The 16,041-nt window shown below is 48.8% G+C and overlaps 1 protein-coding gene across 1 annotated transcript in view; it reads left to right on the top strand.

Annotated features, from left to right (window-relative positions):
• RBM26 (RNA binding motif protein 26) overlaps window positions 1-16,041 on the top strand; it is a 492,900-nt gene that overhangs the window by 78,196 nt on the left and 398,663 nt on the right.

Here is a 16,041-nt window from a genome sequence, read left to right as displayed (position 1 = left end):
CGGTCACTCCCTCTACCCAGGGCCCTCGGGACCGAACCCTGTCAGACCCGATTCCTTGAGGCCGAGGGGGATCCACCTCCGCCTCTTCTGTCCCACCGAGCGCCGATGACGGGCACCGTAAAAAGGCGAAGAAACACCGTCATCGGTCGCCCACGATGCATCTGGCTCCCGGCGCCAGGGATGAGTCGACGCCGAGGAAGCGGCAGCGTTGAGAGGAGAGGTCCCCCTCTGTCGTAGAGGTATCAGCACGTCAGGGTGCCAGCACTTCGGTGCAGTCTCCTGGACCCGAGCAGCTTCCAGCACCGACACCTCTACCGGCCCCTTCGTCTTTCCCGACAGCGGGCCTGGACGAGTGCCTCCGAGCCATCCTTCCGGGGATCCTGGAAGGGCTGATGCGCCAGACTATGCCGGCGCCGGGGGTGCTTGCGCCCTCGGCGCCGTTGATGGAGGCGCCGGCATGCTCTAGCCCGGTGCCGAGGCCCTCGACGCCGACGCCGCTTGCGGCGCCGGTCTCGACCGCCACGCAGGTGGAGTCCCCGTCGGCGTAGATGGAGGGAGCTTCATCCCCGCCGGCGCGGGAGTCCACCGCTCGACGACGCCACCGAGGTCTCGGTGCCTCGACGTCGAGCCGGGCCTGGTTGAGGACTGAGCTGCAGGAGCTCATGTCCGACACCGAGGAAGAGGCCTCGTGGGGGGAGGAGGAGGACCCCAGATATTTCTCCTCAGAGGAGTCTGTGGGCCTTCCCTCCGACCCCACTCCTTCACCTGAGAGAAAGCTCTCGCCACCTGAGAGCCTCTCCTTTGCCTCCTTCGTCAGGGATATGTCTATTTGCATTCCCTTCCCCGTGGTCTCTGTGGATGAGCCGAGGGCTGAGATGCTCGAGGTCCTCGACTATCCATCACCACCTAGAGAGTCCTCCATGGTGCTGCTGCACATTGTCCTCAAAGAGACACTGCTTCGGAACTGGTTGAGACCACTATCTAATCCCACCATCCCCAAGAAAGCGGAGTCCCAATACAGGATCCACTCAGACCCAGAGTTAATGCGGCCTCAATTGCCTCATGACTCGGCGGTCATGGACTCTGCTCTCAAGAGGGCACGGAGTTCGAGGGATACCGCCTCGGCACCCCCGGGGCGGGAGTCTCGCACTCTGGACTCGTTTGGGAGGAAGGTCTACCAATCTTCCATGCTCATGGCCCGCATCCAGTCCTACCAGCTCTACACGAGCATCCACATGCGGAATAATGTGAAGCAACTGGCGGACCTGGTCAACAAGCTCCCCCTGGAGCAGTCCAGGCCTTTTCAGGAGGTGGTCAGGCAGCTGAAGGCGTGCAGAAAGTTCCTGTCCAGGGGTATATATGACACCTGTGACGTGGCATCTCGTGCTGCGGCCCAAGGTATAGTGATGCGCAGGCTCTCATGGCTGCGTGCCTCTGACCTGGACAACCGCACCCAGCAGAGATTGGCCGACGTCCCTTGCTGGGGGGATAATATTTTCGGTGAGAAGGTCGAGCAGTTGGTGCACCAACTACATCAGTGGGAAACCGCCCTCGACAAGCTCTCCCACCGGGCTTCAGCATCCACCTCAGCAGGTGGATGTTTTTCCCGGGCCCGGCAGGCTGCGCCCTACGCCTACAACAAGCGTAGGTACACCCAGCCGGCCCGAAGGCCTCATCAGGCACAGGGACAGTCCCAGCGCGCTCGTTCCCATCAACGTGCGCCTAAGCAGCCCCCTGCGCCTCCACAGCAAAAGCCGGAGACGGGCTTTTGACTGGATCCATGGGAACGTAGCCGCCATCAAAGTGTCCGTACCGGACGATCTGCCAGTCGGAGGGAGGTTAAAACTTTTTCACCAAAGGTGGCCTCTTATAGCCTCCGACCAGTGGGCTCTCCAAATAGTGCGGTGCGGATACGCCCTGAATGTGGCCTCCCCTCCACCAAATTGTCCTCCGGGAGTTCAGTCCTTCAGCTCCCAGCACAAGCGAGTACTTGCAGAGGAACTCTACGCCCTTCTCAGCGCCAATGCGGTCGAGCCCGTGCCACCCGGGCAGGAAGGGCAGGGATTCTATTCCAGGTACGTCCTTGTGGAAAAGAAAACAGGGGGGATGCGCCCCATCCTAGACCTGAGAGGCCTGAACAAATTCCTGGTCAAAGAAAAGTTCAGGATGCTTTCCTTGGGCACCCTTTTGCCAATGATTCAGAAAAGCGATTGGCTATGTTCCCTGGATTTAAAGGACGCATACACTCATATCCCGATACTGCCAGCTCACAGACAGTATCTCAGATTCCGTCTGGGCACACGGCACTTTCAGTATTGTGTGCTGCCCTTTGGGCTCGCCTCTGCCCCACGGGTGTTCACCAAGTGCCTCGTGGTGGTTGCGGCGTATCTACGCAAGCTGGGAGTGCACGTGTTCCCATATCTCGACGATTGGCTGGTCAAGAACACCTCGGAGGCAGGAGCTCTCTGGTCCATGCAGTGCACTATTCACCTCTTGGAGCTGCTGGGGTTTGTGATAAATTACCCAAAGTCCCATCTCCAGCCAGTCCAGTCTCTGGAATTCATAGGAGCTCTGCTGAATACTCAGACAGCTCAGGCCTTCCTTCCCGAAGTGAGGGCCACCAACCTCCTGTCCCTCGCTTCCCAGACCAAAGCGTCTCAGCAGGTCTCAGCTCGGCAGATGTTCAGACTCCTAGGTCATATGGCCTCTACGGTTCATGTGACTCCCATGGCTCGTCTTCACATGAGATCTGCTCAATGGGCCCTAGCTTCCCAGTGGTTTCAAGCCACCGGGAATCTAGAAGATGTCATCCGCCTCTCCACCAGTTGCCGCACTTCACTGCACTGGTGGACCATTCGGCCCAATTTGACCCTGGGACGTCCATTCCAAATTCCACAGCCCACGAAAGTGCTAACGACGGATGCATCTCGCCTGGGGTGGGGAGCTCATGTCGATGGGCTTCACACCCAGGGACTGTGGTCCCTCCAGGAAAAGGATCTTCAGATCAACCTCCTGGAGCTCCGAGCGGTCTGGAACGCACTGAAGGCTTTCAGAGATCGGCTGTCCTGTCAAATTATCCAAATTCGGACAGACAATCAGGTTGCAATGTATTACATCAACAAGCAGGGGGGCACCGGATCTCGCCCCCTGTGTCAGGAAGCCGTCGGGATGTGGCGTTGGGCCTGCCAGAATAGTGAATTTCCTGTAATCCAATGGACTACAGGGTCCTAGACAGCATGGTTTTACAAAAGGTAAAACGAATCTGATTGAATTCTTTGACTGGGTGACCAGAGAATTGGATCGAGGATGTGTGCTAGATACGATCTACTTATGAGGAAAGCCTTTGACACGGTTCCTCATAGGAGGCTCTTGAATAAACTTGACAGACTGAAGTTGGGATCCAAAGTAGTGAACTGGATTTGGAACTGGTTGACAGACACACCAGAGGGTGGTGGTTAATGGAATTCCTTCAGAGGATCGGTGCTGGGCCGATTCTGTTTGATATATTTGTGAGTGACATTGCCGAAGGGTTAGAAGGTAAGGTTTGCCTTTTTGCGGATGATACCAAGATTTATAACAGAGTGGACACCCCAAAGGGAGTGGAAAACATGAAAAAGGATCTGGAAAAGTTAGAAGAATAGTCTAATGTTAGTTAAAATTCAGTGCAAAGAAGTGCAGAGTGATGCACTTAAGGAGTGGAAATCCAAGGGAGACGTGTGTTAGGCGTTGAGAAGCTGATATGATTATTGAGAGGGACCTTTCGGGTGAGAGTATCTGAGGATCTGAAGGTGACAAATCAGTGTGATAAAGTGGTGGCTGTAGCCAGAAGGATCCTAGGCTGTATAGCGAGAGGTGTTGATGAAAAGGTGGTGTTGATGCCCCTATACAAGTTGTTGGTGAGGTCCCACCTGGAGTGTTGTGTTCAGTTTTGGAGGCCGTATCTTGCTAAAGATGTAAGAAGACTTGAATCGTCCAGAAGAAGGCGACAAAAATGATATGGGGATTGCGCCAAAAGATGTTTGAGAAGAGACTGGAAGACCTGAAAATGTATACCCTAGAGTGGAGGAAGGACAGGGAAGATATGATCCAGATGTTTAAATACTTCAAAGTTATTAATATAGAAATAAATATTTTCCATAGAAGGGAAAATGGTAAAACTAGAGGACATGATTTGAGGTTACAGAGTGGCAGACTTAGGAGTAATGTCAGAAAATTCTTTTTCATGGAGCAGGTGGTTGATGCCTGGAATGCACTCCTGAGGGAAGTGGTGGAGAAGAGAACTGTGATGGAATTCAAGGTGGCGTGGGATGAACTCAGGGGATCTCTAATTAGAAATTGAATGGTATAAAAAACAAAGTTTAAAAGTTTGCATATGAGTTTGCATGTCAAGTGGTGTTTAGATAGCAACTGTGGTTATTATATCAACTAAGGCCGGTGCTGGACTGACTTGTATGGTCTGAGTCCTGCATATAGCACGCATATAGCAATCCATCTTAAGACTGGCTGTGGAGAGCTTTGAGAAACTTCAGTAATTTGGAATGTGAGGATATTGCGAGGCAGACTTTTATGGTCTGTGTCCCGCAAATGACAAGATGGATTCAAATAAGCTGTGACGACAACTCCTGTAGTTGGAATATAAGGATAGAGCTGGGTGGACTTCTGTGTTCTGTCCCTCTGAAATGACAAAGAAAGACCATGATCAAGTATGTAATATCACATTCATTGTTGATTCAATCTAGAATTGAAAATGAATGATACTGTTGGGCAAACTGGATGGACCGTTCAGGTCTTTATCTGCCGTCACTATGTTACTATGAATGAGGAATTCCCGTTTACATTTCCTCAATGAGTTATATGCCATATGGGAATTCAGTTGGTCTGAATAATCTGTCAGTAATGAATAGACAAATTCTTACTTCTTTACGTGGTGAAGATTTGAACGAGGTCTGACAGGCCATTATACAACTAATAAGAATTATTTCAGAAATCCCAGCAATCTGATTACCATTCAACCTGTAACTGCTGACTTATCTCTTATAACCAGTTCCTTGTCCGGGCTGTGGAGTTTCTTGAATTCTTAAATCAGCATACCAAGTTCTAATAACAAAGTTCATACTCTTGATGTTCTTTCGATGTCTTACGTTTATTCCTTTAAGCTTTAATGATTGTTCTCAGCTTCCATGGATGGATAATTTTTTATTTGATTTTACTGTTTTCTGGTGAGGTGTAGGTTCTAAGAAGCATAGTTCTAAAGTTTTGAGGAAAACCAGAGGCAGGATAGATGTTGACTTATTTTGGACTAAATTACAAAGTTTACTGATACTATTTCTCCAAATGACCTGTTCAATAATTGGTGTGATTATGTCTCAAAAATACTAGACAACATAGCATCATCATCATATCATATAAGATAAATACTAAGGTCTTAAGTAAATCAGAGAAATGATTTGACAAAGGAACTCTTAATTCTAAAAAAAAGATTGTAGGAAGTGTAAACGAGTCTGGAGAAAATCTGTCTCTGGAACAGAAAAAGATCTGGCGTTCTAAGATTTCTTCATATAAACAATTGAATACTAAAAGAAACGTGAGTTTTATTCCAGCCAAGTATGGGATAATAAATTAGATGTCCATAAATTATTCGCTGGGTAGATAACCTTTTTGATATTTACCAACTTGACTTCTGAAAATGGTTTCATTTCACCTTCTGCTTTCACCTTAGCTTCTTATTTTGAAGAAAAGGTGGCAATTATTCAAAGACAAGTATATGCTTATATTCCAGAAAAGCCCATGCTAATAAATTATGCGAATGGTGGCCCAGCGGATAGGTTATAGAGTGATTTTATAGCTATGACTTCTGTTGAAGTAAAATTGTTAATGAAAAGATTTCTAAATCTAATCGCAGTTTAGACCCATGGCCAAGATTTTTATTGAATGATATGAATGACGAGTTTATGACTATTCTGACTATTTGGGTCAATCTGAAGGTAGATTCCAGAATATTTGCAGTGAAATTGTTTTAACACCTATACCAAAGAACCCAAATGAAAATTTGTCTCTACCCAATAATTGTCGCCCAGTGGCATCTATTCAGCTATTAACTAAAGGGTCCTTTTACTAAGCCGCTGTAAAAGAGGTCCTGCGCTGGCTTCAGCATGTGATTTTTGACACACGCTGAGGCCCCTTTTTACTGCAGTGGATAAAAGGCTGGTTTTGTTTAAAAAAAAAAAAAAAAAAAAAGAAATGGCCTTGCAGAAAGTGAAGCAAAACACTGGCGCTACAAAAATAAAAATATTTTTGTTGCACCGGAAATGGTGTGTGATGGGGGTGGGAACTACCGCCAGGCTGCTGCTGTAGCCTGGTGTTACTTCCTGTTTAGGGAGCAGTAAACCACCACTTAGTAAAAACCCCCTAAGATTATGGAAGGTTTAATTTCCAAACAATTATATGATTATTTACTGAAAAATAACATCTTGCAATCATCTCAGTTGGGGCTTCATAAAAACCACAGTATAAAGACAGTGATAGCTTCCATTATTACTCAAGGTAAACCTTTATTGAGACAAGGGCTGAAAGCAATAGTTATTCAATTTGATCTATCATGTTCCTTCAACTTAGTTGACCACAACATCTTGTTAACCAGGTTGAGTAACATTGGACTAAGCAATAGGGTGTTAATGTGATTTGAAGGATTTTTTTACAACCTGTAGCTATAAAGTGCAGAAAGATGGAGGCCTGGTTGTGGGGTCCCTCATGGTTCATCCCTGTTTCCATCGTTATTTAATGTCTTACTCCAGCCTCTAGGCATTACCTTGGAAAAATTTAAAGTACCATCCTCCTATATAATAATTCTCACCTCCAACAGGATGTGCTTGGGACCGTGCCTGCCGGAAGTGGTCTGCTAGGCATGCTCTGACCTCAGTGACATCAGTGACAGACAATTTGGCAAAGCAAAACAATCTGAGTGCTGGCCATTAGGACACAGGATTGATAGGAGAGTTTTAAAAGACTGAAGGAACCGAAAGTGTTAAATGGGGGGAGGGGGGAGTTCTGAACCACTGAAAGACATGAACATTTGGGAACAATCTGAATGCTGGCCATTAGCACACAGGGTACATAGGAGAGTTTTAAAAGACTGAAGGAACCAAAAGTGTCCGGGGGGGGGGGGGGGGGGGAGTTCTGAATGAATGAATGAAAAACAAAAATTTACGAGAGGAACACAATCTGAATGCCGGGCATTTGTACACAGGGTAGATAGGACACTTTTTAAAAAAAATGAAGTACGTGAAAGTATTACATCTTGGGGGAGGGGTGAGGAGGAAAGCGGTGGGGTATCCGGATACTGGGTGTTAGGGCCACGGGGGTACATAGACTTTTGAAAGCCTTAAGGAACCCAAAGTGTGGGGAGGGGAGGGAACGGGGTGAGGGGTATTAGGAACAGGGGAGGAGGCCCTGTCACACACTCTCATTCTTACACACACACACTGTCACACAGACAGTCTCACTCTGTCACACACCTGCACATTCGCTCTGGCTCTCTCTGTCAAACATACACACTCCCAGGAAAACCTTGCTAGCGCCCGTTTCATTCGTTCCAGAAACGGGCCTTTTTTTACTAGTGTTAAATATATGCTGAAGATATTATTGTGCTGTTTCCTATTTTGGGGAATTGGTGAACTACCTTATTTTATATTAGTTCCTGTGTTCAAACTGGATTATGAGCAAGCTTCTAAAATTGAATCCTGAGGAAAAATACGTTTCTATGATTGGGTCCATCAGACTCTACAGAACTGTCTCAATATTTTTCTACAGGTTCCAATACTTTTACTTTGGAATCCTGCTCTAAAATCTTAGGCGTAGATGAGGGTTGCTCTATATTTTCTCACCAAGTCTCTTGTTAGTAAGTCTTTCTTTATGTTAAAAAAATTGTGATTTGTAAATATTTTGAAACAGAAAAATTCAGGTTGGTGGTGCAGGCTCTGATTTTGTCACAATTGGACTACCACAATGTTGTTTATATGAGTTGTTCCAAGACACCGATAATACAATCGCAGCTGGTACAAAATGCGGCTGTCAGATTGATATATCCTGTCCAACGATGATCAGACTCTGCCTCTCCATTGCTTAAGAAACTGCACTGGCTGCCTGTGCATGCCAGGGTGCAATTCGAACTGTGTACCTTAGTTCATTGTATTCTGTATGGTGAGGCCCCATTGTATTTAGCTGATTGGATAAAACTTCTTTCCAACGGTGCTCATAGTAAGCCTAAGCTGTTTAAAAATTTTAAAATATTTAACACTTCTTTATACTATCAAGCTGCCTTTGTGTGGAATTCACTACCAGTGTCATACCAAATTATTTAATATTCAGCAAGAATCTTAAAACCTATTTGTAAAATACCTTTAATATAATATGCTACTGTAATATATAATATGCTACTGTAATTCCAGGAGTATTGTTCCTGTTGTTCTTTTGACTAATGTGATCCACATAGAACTACCTTCATATTTAAGAACATAAGCTTTGCAATACTGGGACAGACCGAAAATCCATCAAGCCCAGCATCCTGTTGTCCAGCAGTGGCCAATCGAGGTTACAAGTACCTGGCAAGCTCCCAGAACAGTAAAACTGCTTTTACCACATTCTCCGACAGTGGATTCCAGAGTTTAATTACATATTGAGTGAAGAAATATTTTCTCCAGTTCATTTTAAATTTACTGCTGCTTAGCTTCATTACATGCCCCCTAGTCCTAGTATTTTTGGAAGAGTAAGCAAGCAATTCAGTTCTACCCATTCTACTCATTATTTTACATACCTCTATCATATCTTCCCTCAGACTTCTTTTCTCCAAGCTGAAGAGCCCTAACCACTTTAGCTGGTCCTCATAGGGAAGTCGTCCCATCCCCTTTATCATTTTTGTCGCCCTTCTCTGTGCCTTTTCAAATTCCACTAAATCTTTTTTTTAGATGTGTTGACCAGAATTGTGCACATTCACACCATGGAGCAATTCAAAAGCATTATAATCTTTAATCTTGTCAGTAGTCCCACTTAGCCATCTATCCCCCCTTCAGTCTGTTCAGAACTCTGCTGCACGTCTCATATTCCGCCAGAACCGTTATACTCATATCACCCCTCTCCTCAGGTCACTTCACTGGCTTCCGATCAGATACCGCATTCAATTCAAGCTTCTCCTTCTTACCTACAAATGCACTCAGTCTGCTGCCCCTCACTACCTCTCTACCCTCATCTCCCCTTACGTTCCCGCCCGTAACCTCCGTTCACAGGATAAATCCCTCCTCTCAGTACCCTTCTCCACCACCGCCAACTCCAGGCTCCGCTCATTCTGCCTCGCCTCACCCTATGCTTGGAACAACCTTCCTGAACCCTTACGCCAAGCCCCCTCCCTGCCCGTCTTCAAGTCTTTGCTTAAAGCCCACCTCTTCAATGCTGCGTTCGGCACCTAACCCTTACCGTTCAGTGAATCCAGACTGCCCCAATTTGACTGCCCCTATCGGACCGACCGTTCACTTGTCTATTAGATTGTAAGCTCTTTGAGCAGGGACTGTCTCTCTTTGTTAAATTGTACAGCGCTGCGTAACCCTAGTAGCGCTCTAGAAATGTTAAGTAGTAGTAGTAGTAGTCACAATTATATTAAAAAAAAAAATACCAGCTACAAAATACAAGATCTTATTGAGTTATTAGACTCCAGATGTGATCTCAGGATTGGTGACAGGCAGTCCATTTTAGGCTGTAGTCAGACAAGCTGGTGACCCAGGGATGATGAGGATTGCCACTTGAATTTGCTGCTGCCAAGAATTAAAAAAAAAAAAAAGTTCACTGGTCTCACGACTATAGCTAGGTCTTCCTGCTGTACTGAATTGTGTGGAAATGCAACCACTTTACTTTATCTTCCAGCTATTGATGGGAAGGACATAACCCATGCATCTGGACTGGTCTTATAGGAGCCAAGAAAAGTAAATTCTCAGATATGTACAATTACATATTTTATTAATTTTTTTGGAATTTAAAATTATTTGTATTATTGATTGTAGTATATTGTGGTATGGTTTATTATATATGGCTGTGTGTGGATTTTACTGCTGCTTTTCCCTGCTTGGAGAGCTTGCCTATTACGAGTAGAAATGCCTGTTGCAAAATTCAGTGTCAGGATTTTTGGCTGTGTATTTATTTCTGGTCTGAAAGACATTTGTGTGCTGTGCTTAAAGACACATTGATTCTGAGCAACCATACACAGTACATATGTCAGGATCATGTATAAAATGTTTGGTGAATTTAATAATGTAGTAGGTTGACATTGTTTGCTTTGGGCTTCCAGCACTGCAATTGACCATCTAATTCTGTAAATGAATAGACAGTCAAATATTAATTCCTGAAATATCAATGTATTAGTATTTGGTATGTGGACTGCCAGAGTTTAATGGTATCTAAATTTTTTAAGGGTATTTTTTTGTCTTTCCATTGTTTCCTTTTTATGTTTATTTATACAGATCATCTATATTTATACTGTCTAAATGTATTTCTTCATTTTTGTGAGTTCTGTGCAGTTTCACTTCATCCCGATATGATCATAGGCCAGATTATTTGTTGGCAGCATTGGGGGAGGAGAGTACAACAGGTACGGTGGTGGTAAACATATAGTGAGATTTATTCTTACCCCCTCTTTCATTTAGAAATGGTTTACCTGGACAGAGATCCTCCCCTCAGTTCCTTGGGAAGCCAAGAACTCTTAGCTGATATCTTTATAGTTTTGTAAATATGTATTCCATATCATCATGCTGATCAAATCATAGACTGGTGGGTTGTGTCCATCTACCAGCAGGTGGAGATAGAGAGCAAACTTTTGCCTCCCTATATGTGGTCATGTGCTGCCGGAAACTCCCCAGTATGTTCTCTATCTCAGCAGGTGGTGGTCACACACAGCAGCAGCTCTGGCTAGGCCTCCAAGCCTAATTTTTAGGTTTTGTTGAGTGCCTGGGGTTGAGGGCTCTTCTTGAGCAAGTGCAAACCTGGTGGCGCCAGGTCCCTCCTTTTCTCCCCCCTCCCGCTGGCTCCGTTAAAAAAAAAAAAAAAAAAAAAAAAAATTTTGAACGTCCTTAAAGGCGTTTATTTCGACGTTTATTTAAACGTTTATTGCAGCTACTCACTGGGACACCAGGTCGTTACAGCTCGGAGCGGAAAGCAGGTAATTTTTACCTTTTTATAGCGGGCAGGGGGTTCCCCGATTGATCTCCACGTGGCCGATGGCGTCGGAGGGCGAGGGCGCAAAGAGTCGCTCCCCTGATCGCTTGGGCTCTTCTAGAGGGGATGCGGGGGTCTTAAAGTCTGATTCACCCTTGTTGGATGACAGTTTCGTGACCGATGAGTGTCCCGGTCCTTCCTCCGGTGTGGCGGTTTTTCCCGCCATAAACGCCCATCCCCCGCTGCTCGCCTCCGCCATCTTGGCCGGCCACGCGGCTCGGACGGCTTCTTCTTGGGCCGCCCTTGAGGTGGGAGACATTAATGCCATGAACGCCCTTAATTTGGGCGACGGCACAAAAGTGGCTAAAGTTAAGCGCCGTTTTTCCCGCGCGGCTCCTTCGCGGAGTGTCGCGCCGGATGCCATCTTGGATGCGCAGCATGTCTCTCCCCCGCTCTTGCGAGCGCCGGTTGAGGGTGCGTCTAGGGCTGTAGCCCAGGCTGCGGAAGTGCACAGTCTGGGGGGTTTCTCCCCCGAGTTTGTTTTGCTGCTGCATCAGGCCTTCCTTATGCAAAACGCTGCCCCTGCTCCCTCGTCTGGTAAAGAGGTTGAGGCCCCCGGAGGTAAACGCCCTCGGGTTGATTCCCAGGCCTTGGAGGACTTTGTCTCCTCCGATGTAGATGAGGGCAGCGTATCTGAGTTCTCCCAACGGTCCTTTGCGGATTCCTTGGAGGAGACGGATCCCCGCTCGGATGGAGCGGATGACCCCTCTGCAGCGCGACTCTTTAGCTCAGAGGATTTGCCCAACCTGTTAGTGCAGGCCATGGGCATTTTGAAGATTTCCTCTCCGGAGGACGTCTCTCCCTCAGCCCCTGTTGGCTCTGCCATTATGCTGGGGAGGAAGCGCCCGCCTAGAACCTTCCACGTGCATGATGCCATGCACACCTTAATTTCGGCTCAATGGGATGTCCCGGAAGCGAGCCTTAAAGTGGCTAGGGCTATGTCCCGCCTCTATCCTTTGCCTGAAAGTGAACGTGAGGCCTATCTGTGGCCTACTGTGGATTCTTTAATCACTGCGGTGACTAAGAAAACGGCGTTGCCGGTGGAAGGTGGCATGGCCCTAAAGGACGCCCAAGACAGAAGATTGGAGGCGGCCTTAAGGTCGTCCTTTGTGGCGGCTGCTTTAAGTTTGCAGGCCTCAGTTTGCGGCTCCTATGTGGCCAGGGCGTGCCTGACTATGGTGCAGCGGGCTTCCCCCTCGGATCATTCCTTGAGGGCTGATTGGCCGGCCCTGGAATCGGGCTTAGCCTATTTGGCAGACTTGCTGTATGATGTCTTGAGGGCCTCAGCTAAAGGCATGGCTCAGACAATCTCTGCGCGGCGGTGGCTTTGGCTGAAACATTGGTCTGCTGACCACGCCTCTAAATCCCGCCTGGCTAGATTGCCTTTTAAAGGCAAGCTGCTCTTTGGGGTCGAGCTGGACAAAATCATGACCGATCTCGGCACGTCTAAGGGCAAGAAGTTACCAGAGGTCAGGGCTCGGGCTAGTACTCGCCCCGGTACCTCCAGAGGACGGTTTCAGGAAGCCCGTCGGTACCGCCCGGGCAGGTCGGGCTCCTCTGCCCCCTCTTCCTTCAAGAGGAACTTCTCCCCCAAGCAGCATTCCTTTCGCAGAGACCGCCGTCCCGGAGGTGCTCCCTCCGGTCCTCCCCCAGGGTCTCGTACCCAATGACGGGGCCTTGGTCCATGCCCCAGTGCAGATTGGAGGACGGCTGTCCTCGTTTCTGGGCGAGTGGACCACAATAACTTCAGACGCTTGGGTGCTGGAAGTCATCAGAGACGGCTACAAGCTAGAGTTCTGCCGACCCTTAAGAGACGGGTTTGTACTCTCTCCCTGCAAGTCTCCGGTCAAAGCTGTGGCAGTGCAGCAGACCTGGGTGCGGTCGTTCCGGTGCCAGAAAATCAGCTTGGCAAGGGGCGTTACTCCATTTACTTTGTGGTACCAAAGAAAGGAGGTTCTGTACGGCCTATCCTCGACCTCAAAGGGGTCAATCGGGCCTTGAAAGTTCGGCACTTTCGCATGGAGACTCTCCGCTCTGTTATAGCGGCAGTGAAGACAGGGGAGTTCCTGGCATCCTTGGACATCAAGGAAGCATACTTGCATATTCCCATCTGGCCTCCTCGTCAACGCTTTATGCGTTTTGCAGTCCTGGGCCGACACTTCCAGTTCAGAGCCCTCCCGTTCGGGTTGGCTACTGCTCCGCGGACCTTCTCCAAAGTAATGGTGGTCATCGCGGCCTTCCTGAGGAAGGAAGGAGTACAAGTCCATCCTTATCTGGACGACTGGTTGATCCGAGCCCCCTCTTATGCAGAGTGCGGCAAAGCTGTGAACCGGGTGGTTGCTCTTTTGAGCTCCCTGGGGTGGATCATTAACTGGGAGAAAAGCCAGCTGCGCCCAACTCAGTCCCTGGAGTATCTGGGAGTTCGATTCGACACCCAAGTGGGCAGAGTGTTCCTGCCAGACAATCGGATTGTCAAGCTTCAGGCTCAGGTGGACCAGTTCCTAGTAGCCTCTCCTCTTCGGGCTTGGGACTATGTGCAGCTGTTGGGCTCTATGACGGCCACTATGGAAGTAGTGCCCTGGGCCAGGGCTCATATGAGACCACTACAACACTCTCTGTTGCAGCGCTGGACTCCGATGTCGGAGGATTATGCTGTGCGCCTTCCCTTGGACCCAGCAGTGCGCAAAGCGCTGAGCTGGTGGACGCAGACAGACAAGTTGTCTGCAGGAATGCCTCTGGTGACCCCGGAGTGGATTGTCGTCACGACGGACGCCTCTTTGTCGGGCTGGGGAGCCCACTGCTTGGGAAGGACAGCGCAGGGGCTCTGGTCTCCTGCAGAGGCAAAGTGGTCTATCAACCTCCTGGAACTCAGAGCCATTCTGTTGGCGCTTTTGGAGTTCATCCCGGTACTGGCGTTGAAGCCTGTACGGGTCCTGTCGGACAATGCCACGGCTGTGGCCTATGTCAACCGCCAGGGAGGTACCAAGAGCGCCTCTCTAGCCAAGGAGGCCATGAATCTATGCCAGTGGGCGGAAGCGAACCTGGAACAGCTGTCAGCGGCCCACATTGCCGGAGTCATGAATGTCAAGGCGGACTTTCTCAGTCGCCATACCTTGGAGCCCGGAGAGTGGCAGCTATCTGCTCAGGCGTTCTTGGATATCACGAAGCGCTGGGGCCAGCCGAGCCTAGATCTGATGGCGTCATCGGCCAATTGCCAAGTGCCGCGCTTTTTCAGCAGAGGACGGGACCCTCGATCCCTGGGAATAGATGCTCTTCTCCAACAGTGGCCGACACAAGAGCTTCTCTATGTGTTCCCGCCCTGGCCCTTGTTGGGCAGGGTGCTAGACCGGGTGGCAAAGCATCCGGGCCGGATAATCCTGGTGGGTCCGGATTGGCCCAGACGTCCCTGGTATGCGGACTTGATCAGGCTCTCAGTCGACGATCCTCTGCGGCTGCCAGTGGAGCAGGGTCTGTTACATCAGGGTCCCGTGGTGATGGAGGATCCCTCCCCCTTTGGTCTTACGGCCTGGCTATTGAGCAGAAGCGTCTGAGGAAGAAGGGCTTCTCAGACAAGGTCATCGCCACTATGCTGAGAGCGAGGAAGCGCTCTACTTCTACTGCTTACGCCAGGGTTTGGCGTACCTTTGCAGCGTGGTGTGAAGCAGGCTTATTTTCTCCATTCACTGCTCCAATTTCTTCAGTGTTGGCATTCCTGCAAGAAGGTCTGGAGAAAGGCCTGTCGCTCAGATCCCTTAAAGTCCAGGTAGCGGCCCTGGCTTGCTTCAGGGGCCGCCTGAAGGGTGCTTCCCTGGCTTCGCAGCCAGATGTGGTGCGTTTTCTCAATGGAGTTAATCACCTGCGCCCTCCTCTGCACTCGGTGGTGCCTGCGTGGAATCTCAACCTGGTGCTAAGAGCATTACAGAAGCCGCCTTTTGAACCCTTGTCGAGGGCATCTCTGAAAGACCTGACGTTGAAAGCAGTCTTTTTAGTGGCTATCACTTCAGCCAGAAGAGTTTCCGAGCTCCAGGCGCTCTCATGTAGAGAGCCTTTTCTGCAGTTCACTGAGGCAGGAGTGACTATTCGCACAGTGCCTTCCTTCCTGCCCAAGATTGTTTCTCGCTTCCATGTGAATCAGCAGCTCTGTCTCCCTTCCTTTCGTAGGGAGGACTACCCAGAGGAATACTCTGCTCTTAAATATCTGGATGTGAGACGAGTCATCATCAGATACTTGGAAGTGACCAATGATTTCCGGAAATCGGATCATCTGTTTGTCCTGTTTGCAGGTCCTCGTAAGGGTCTGCAGGCTGCTAAGCCTACAGTGGCAAGATGGGTCAAGGAAGCCATTGCAGCGGCTTATGTGGCCGCAGGGAAGGTGCCGCCTATCCAGCTGAAGGCTCACTCCACTAGAGCTCAGGCGGCCTCGATGGCAGAGGCCGGGTCCGTCTCCTTGGAAGAGATATGCAAGGCGGCAACTTGGGCATCGGCCCATACATTCTCCAAGCATTACCGCTTGACTGTGGCGGCACGGGCGGAGGCCCGGTTTGGAGCTTCAGTGTTGAGGTCAGGGATTTCAATGTCCTGCCCTGGGTGAGTACTGCTTCGGTACATCCCACCAGTCTATGGATTGATCAGCATGATGATATGGAAGGTAAAATTATGTATCACACCTGATAATTTTCTTTCCATTAATCATAGCTGATCAATCCATAGCCCCTCCCAGATATCTGTACTGTTTATATTCTGGTTGAATTTTAGGTTGAAGTTTAGTCTTCAGTTACTTCAGGA

This window comes from Microcaecilia unicolor, chromosome 4, assembly GCF_901765095.1.
Source record: "Microcaecilia unicolor chromosome 4, aMicUni1.1, whole genome shotgun sequence".
NCBI classification, from domain to species: domain Eukaryota; kingdom Metazoa; phylum Chordata; class Amphibia; order Gymnophiona; family Siphonopidae; genus Microcaecilia; species Microcaecilia unicolor.
Note: the sequence above shows the minus strand (reverse complement) of the source record. Positions and strands in the feature narration are given on the sequence as shown.